The sequence below is a fragment of the Nothoprocta perdicaria genome, unplaced genomic scaffold, assembly GCF_003342845.1.
Source record: "Nothoprocta perdicaria isolate Ctin4 unplaced genomic scaffold, notPer1 scaffold_2, whole genome shotgun sequence".
NCBI lineage: Eukaryota > Metazoa > Chordata > Aves > Tinamiformes > Tinamidae > Nothoprocta > Nothoprocta perdicaria.
In genome coordinates, this window is record NW_020455204.1 from 8,360,388 (window position 1) to 8,366,619 (window position 6,232).

The following is a 6,232-nucleotide window of genomic DNA, read 5'->3' on the forward strand; positions in this document are numbered from 1 at the left end:
GGCGTTTGCCCCGCGCGCAGCGAGGCGCCGTCGTGCGGGGCAGCGGCGGGAGCCCCGCGCAGCGCCGCGCAGCGCCGCGCAAGGGTCTGCCGGGGCCGGCTGCTRCCGGGAGCTGCTGGGCATGGAGAGGCTGCTGAGGGAGAGGGGCTGAAGGAAAATAGATCGTCTCCTTCCTCGCGCTGTTTTCATAAAACGCAGCAGAAACAGGAGATCAAAATGTATCTTTTTTTCTTCTTCCCCCTTCTTTAAAGGTGTAAGATACCGAGATGCTGCTGAGCACATATCTTTCTTCTGGTGATGGCTTGGAGTTAAAACCCACGTAGATCTTGATATGCAACCTAAATTTGGCATCAGGAAATGGGAAATTGCATCTTTAAGCAGAGTACAATCAAAAATGAATTACAATAAATCCTATATAATTGCATAGGTCATTCTCTTTAATGAGATTTTATTAACCTGACTGTCAAGCTTTTGAGTCAGGCAGATATTTTATCTTCTTCAACTGATAAAAGTGTCAGCTATAAACCACCATATAAATATTCATAAATCTACACATCTGTGGCAGCCTATCAGCATCATTCTTTTGGACATTAAAAGCATTCTAATTACTTTCTGTCTAGCAGAGCTGAAATGCTGCCTGTTATAGTATGTGCTTGGCAGGCATGATTGCTTTTGTTTGCCATCACAAATAGCAGCATCCTATTTTATATACTGATGGTCCAGAATATATTCAGGGTTTGACTGAACAGGATGAATATTATGAAGCACCATCTGGTTTTGATAACATCGGGTATATTAACTCATCTGTTAATTTTTGACACATCATTGATTTATTTATTTAGAAAAATTGGGTCCTGTTTTGGTATGTTGCTGTTTGCCTTTGTAACAAATGTGATGACATTTCTTTACTAAACAGGGAGCTATGCTAGTCAATAGGATATATGGCTATGTTTTAATGCGTGTTTTCACTCAAAAGCTGCCATATACTGAGTGAATTTATCATGTCTTGTTACAGATAATTCACGTACTTTACCAAAAAAAGTTTAATTCTTGAATAGATCGGTCTGAAAATTTACTGCTCTGATAGATCTCTCCGTGACCATGGTGGTAGACCATATTTTCTTTTTCTTGAAGCTACTTTTAAATGCCTCCACGGTGCTACCTCAGGATTTTGCAGCCCGYAATCAAAACACTGCTGATAAATGTGACACCTGCATTTCTTCTCAGAAGTGGATTATGCCGTGGAAGACATTCAGCTGCCTTTAGGTGATGTACAGGGCCCTATTCACAGCAAAGCCCTCTGTGCTTTGATGAGCAAAAGTTTGGATGCTCCCCTACTAACAGGTAGTTAGAGCGGGCTTCCAAGTTTGCCATTGATTGCAGTGGGCTGCTAAAAAAAAGATAGTGAAGGAGCTACTGCTTGTGCGTTGAAGTGCACAAGTTAAGTTCCTGGCCTGTCTCCTGTGTATCCATACCACCCGTTAAATTTGCTTTAGGTTCCTAAGTGGTTTCCAACCTTCCTGTCTCTCAGCTAGTGCTTGGCTACAAAGCAGAACGAGCAAAACAGAAGACAACAGACCAAAGCCCAGCTACGGCATATGTCTGTGTGAAAGTGGAGTCTTGCTCCAAGTCATGAGCAGAGTCTGATAAAGCATTAGTGGGAAGGCAAGGCTGGACATGAAGAACTTCCATCCAGAGTCCTGAAATCCATGAGCCAACCTAGTGACTCGGGCTGGGGCAGCAGGAGTGGGTTTTTSTGCTCCTGCATCAGGACCCCAGGCCAGCAAGAGGCATGGGCTGTGCACCCCAGTTGTGAGTGTCACAGGAAGGATCCTTCCCCTGTYGGGAACTGCAGGGCTGTTCTGCAAAAGGCAGGTATGGTCACCATCAGTAACTTAAACAARGGTCCCACCTAGCTCAGCTTGGTAGATGCTTACTTGAAGGAAGGGGAGGAGTTCTGTAGATACCAAGTTTATAGAGGTACCAGTTTTACAGTTTTAGAGGCTCCTGTTTTTTTGATATCTCTTTGCTTATGCAGGCAGCAGTCAAGCTGGCTGTTGCAAACACTGTTCTGGGATGCCTAATACTGTGTTAGTAACTTAAACACTTCATGCAGGTTTGATCCTTAATCTTCAGTCATGGCAATGTAAGTCAGACAACTGAGGTCCACATAGGTTTTTCCTGCSTGATCACCATCTGGCTTCCTGCTTTCCCAGTCCTCAATCCTGGCCTGCTCCCACCCCAAAAGCTGTAACTTGGATCATTTTAATCAATGTGTTTGGAAGTCTTTTACAACACTTCTCCTTGACTAGACTTCTTCTACCAGCTTTTAGCATTCCAGTTGCATCTGCCTCAGCTATATTCAAAAGGAGTTGCTACTGGTTGTATCAGGATAAGAAGGAGAGGGAAAGAAGTCTGTAGCTTTTCACTAGGCTGAGACATTTCATCTTACAAGGAGGAGGTTTCATACTACGAAGTATTAGAAATGGGGAGCTGCACTAGAAACAACCTTGCCATCTTCATTGGTGAACATGGTTAATGTGCCCGCTGTTGTTGCAGAGTGATKGGTACATACCCGGAATCAGAAGATACTTATTTTCTCATTGAGAATATTAATCATTTATTTGCTTATTGAGATTGTTCTCCCAATGTGAAAACAATGCATATTATAGACTTTGTCTRTACTTACATTAAAGAGTATCATAGTCCAAAAGGAGCTCCTCCTAGTCTGGCAAGCATGATGGAATATGTAGACTTTACAGTGTGTTTTGAAACTTAAGAAGGGTTTCTTGGAAAGTGGAGACAAAAGAGCAGAGCTGCCTTACAGGAGACTGCACTGTAGTGCCCAGAACCTGGTCTGACAAGGCTAATTAAGCAAGGGCTGTCATTTCCAAAAGGAGTAAGGTTTTAAGTGGTTGGAGATAGGGMAGGATCATCATTTTGGCCTTAATCAAGAAGGTGGAAGCCCCCATGTGGAAGCAGACTCACAAAACCATTACTGAAATAGCTGTTTGGTATCTTCATCTGCTGGTTTATCTGGTGCATCATGGTACCTCATGCAAAATGTCCCAGAAATCATCCCTTAAAATCACGGTTGAAGGTGTCAAATGGTCTCAATTTTGTGACTTGGGCATAGATTCATTGCAGCATTGTCCTAAAACTTTGTATACATGGAAAAAGCCATTCGGGGGGTACAGAGATACCTCAGGATCTAAAGCAGCAGTAACAATAAGAAGATAATAACAATCAAACAAATGAAGAAATAAAAATATGTCTGTGAGAGAACTGAAACATTGCAATGTGTGGAGTGACATTATTGAAATTGCCAAGGAACACGGACCTTCACTTCTTGTAGAAAATTAAATACAAACGAATATATTTGCCTCAGGAGAGAATGCTTTAGATTCAGACTCTCTCAGAAGTTTTCAAGATTTTTTTTTTATAACATCTGCCCATGTTCACAATGGAAACTACAGAAAATCCGAGACCTGAATCCAGATCCATTGAGACCCAGCAGAGTGCTTTATTAATAAGACTGTCTGGTCTTGGTGCTGAAAAGAAATCCCAGGTGTAGAAAAAGCTAATGTTATATCCTACCAACCCTTTCAAATGGTTTTTCTGATGCATCAGCATAACTTGTCTAGTAGCTTTTTAGACATTTGCTCTTACTGAAACCCTGTTTTTAGCCTGGCGGTTCAATAGCTGAGAAACCACATAGATCAGCATCGGCCAGAAAAAGTTGGAAAGATGAATGCAACATCCAGCAATAGGTACCTGATTTGCCACGTGATCTTCTCCAGGTTGCTTGCACTCTCAGGAGAAATAATCTAGTTAGGAATGCTCATACTTTGGGCAATTTAATCATGATCTATTAGCTCTTTATGGGCCTAATCTGGCAAGTCCACCTTCAGGCAAAAGTCTAGTTAAAGTCAATAGAAGTTCTGTAAGACTAAAGACTGCAGGGTCTGACCCATTGTAGAATTACATGGTTGGTGATGATCCTAACAAGGAAAAGGGGTATCGCAAAAAGATTTTAATAAACTGTTTACACTATTTTAGTCCATCACAGTCATTTCAATAGAATTTTCTATTCTTAGAAAATATATACATTACATTAAATCAATTAAGAATCATAGATCAGTGGTTATTCAGTAGTATTCACATAAAAACAACTTTTCCCCATCTCTTAGTGATTAGACATTGCACAGTGCTTGCATTTCTAATTACAGTCAGTCTGCAAAAGCTGCATTCCTGATTACCACAATATGTGCTAAATGGGCAACATTTGTTTTTATTTTTTTTCCATCACAAGGAATAACTGCAGTTATCATTCTCATTTAGGGTAGTTCAGGCTGTGGATACATATACAGCCACTGCTGTACAAGTCACTTCAAAGCTGTACGTGCTTAGCACAGAGCTAGATGTTTCCAGAGCCAGCGTTGAGAGCATCCCCCTCTGATGCTGCTCAGCAGTACCCACAAAAAAAAAGCCTTTGTGAATCTTTGTGCTAGCTTTTCAAAGGAAATCCTGCTCGGTCACGAGTTTCATCTCTTTATCTTTGAGTATGGGTTAAAACTAAGGAAAAAAAAGCAGTAATTGCTGCTATTGTGTCTTTGTAGTAGGTCTGATATTGAACTGAAGATTAAATCAATAATGTCATTTCTGTGTAAAATTTTGGTCATATTTTAAACCATGATCATGGTGAATGTGCCTAATGCATTCCATTTTATAACAAAATTAATCATTAATTTTATCTTTACTGATGGTGATGTGTCTTGTATTATTCTTCAGAACTGGCATTTGAAACATCAGGTTACTTCTTGCCATATTTTAGGAAAAAAAAAAGTATCAGTACAATATCTCTTATACTAATCTGATCCGATTTCTGTTTTTTCCATTCATATTTTGTCCCCTTGCAACAAGGATGTGCAAAGAATGAGTAACTGTTTTGTCAACAGGGACCATAATGATTAAAATGCAAACAGTAAATACGACTTCAGGTCTAGAATCGGATTATAGGATTAAAATGAATGAAAAACTGCTCTGCGTAGGATTGCAAAGTTCCAATCAATATCATCCTTTAATATTTTTTAAAAGAAAAATGTGGGAAGAAATAAGGCAAAGAAAGTGCAACTTGAGGTTGTCAGTGATGCTCTCCTTTCTTCATTTTATTCCTTATCCTTAGGTCCTGTTCAGAAAGCTGCAATGTCACTGAGTTCCAGCCTTTTCTTGTACATTACCTCTCTTGTGCTGGACCATATTGGTCTSTATAGGGCTTTTTTTGTACCCCTTGGCTTCTTCTTTTCACATCTCTCCACTGCTGCTGCCAGCTTAGCTCCGTGCTTGAGGTTACTTTGAGTGCTCAGATGATCCCACACATCCTCAGGCTTTGTGTCAGGGACATTAACCCCTAGCTGCATTCAAGACTTAAGTATTTATATGCTGCTTCAGCCTTTTCTAGCCATAGTAGATGGCTAGAAGATGGTAAAAAAAATGAAACAGTAGAACGCCAAATATTGTTCGGGCTAGCTACACTTCTTATTTCAATAAGAAGCCTGTTTTCAAGCAGAAGGCTTATCACCTTGATTTCGGGGAAGAGCCATGAGAAGTGCCACCCCATAAGGAGCTGTTCTTTACATGTTATCTGTGTCCATGTTTTCATCTCCAGCAATCAAGCTAAGAGAGGTGAAGGTTTGGGATGCATCTGTAGCTAGTTGCCTTTTCAAGAGTCAAGATGCTTGTCACTTTCTAAAAGTCAAGCCTGCCTGAGAAGAGCTCTCCAAAATTGGCAGCACTTAAAWCAGTCTTTTTTTTTTCTCTTTTTCTTTTTTAATCTTACGCAAAATATTAGTTACATCTTTTTATACTTGGAGGAATTAAGCTATAAATAAGTTGTAAGTAAGTTTTTTGAAGGCGTTATTGTTGGAGAGCCTAATGTGTCTTAGCACAGGTTAGAGGTATTTTGGGTCATTTTACATGCTAGGTTGACTATTACGTCAGTTTGACTCTATATCCATAGACATTGCAAAAATTAAACCGTCCTGCTATTTGCATTTAAGTTGTAGCTACAGTTACTGTTGTTCTCTGATCTTTGGTACCTGCTGTCATTAAAGGCAGGTCTGACGAGGTGCTACCTCACATGCTTATAGTGCTTCCAGAACCAAGCTGCTACTTCCAGAAGCTCCTGCACAGCGCCACGTATTCCTGATTATTTTGCAGTAGCTTGGAGGAC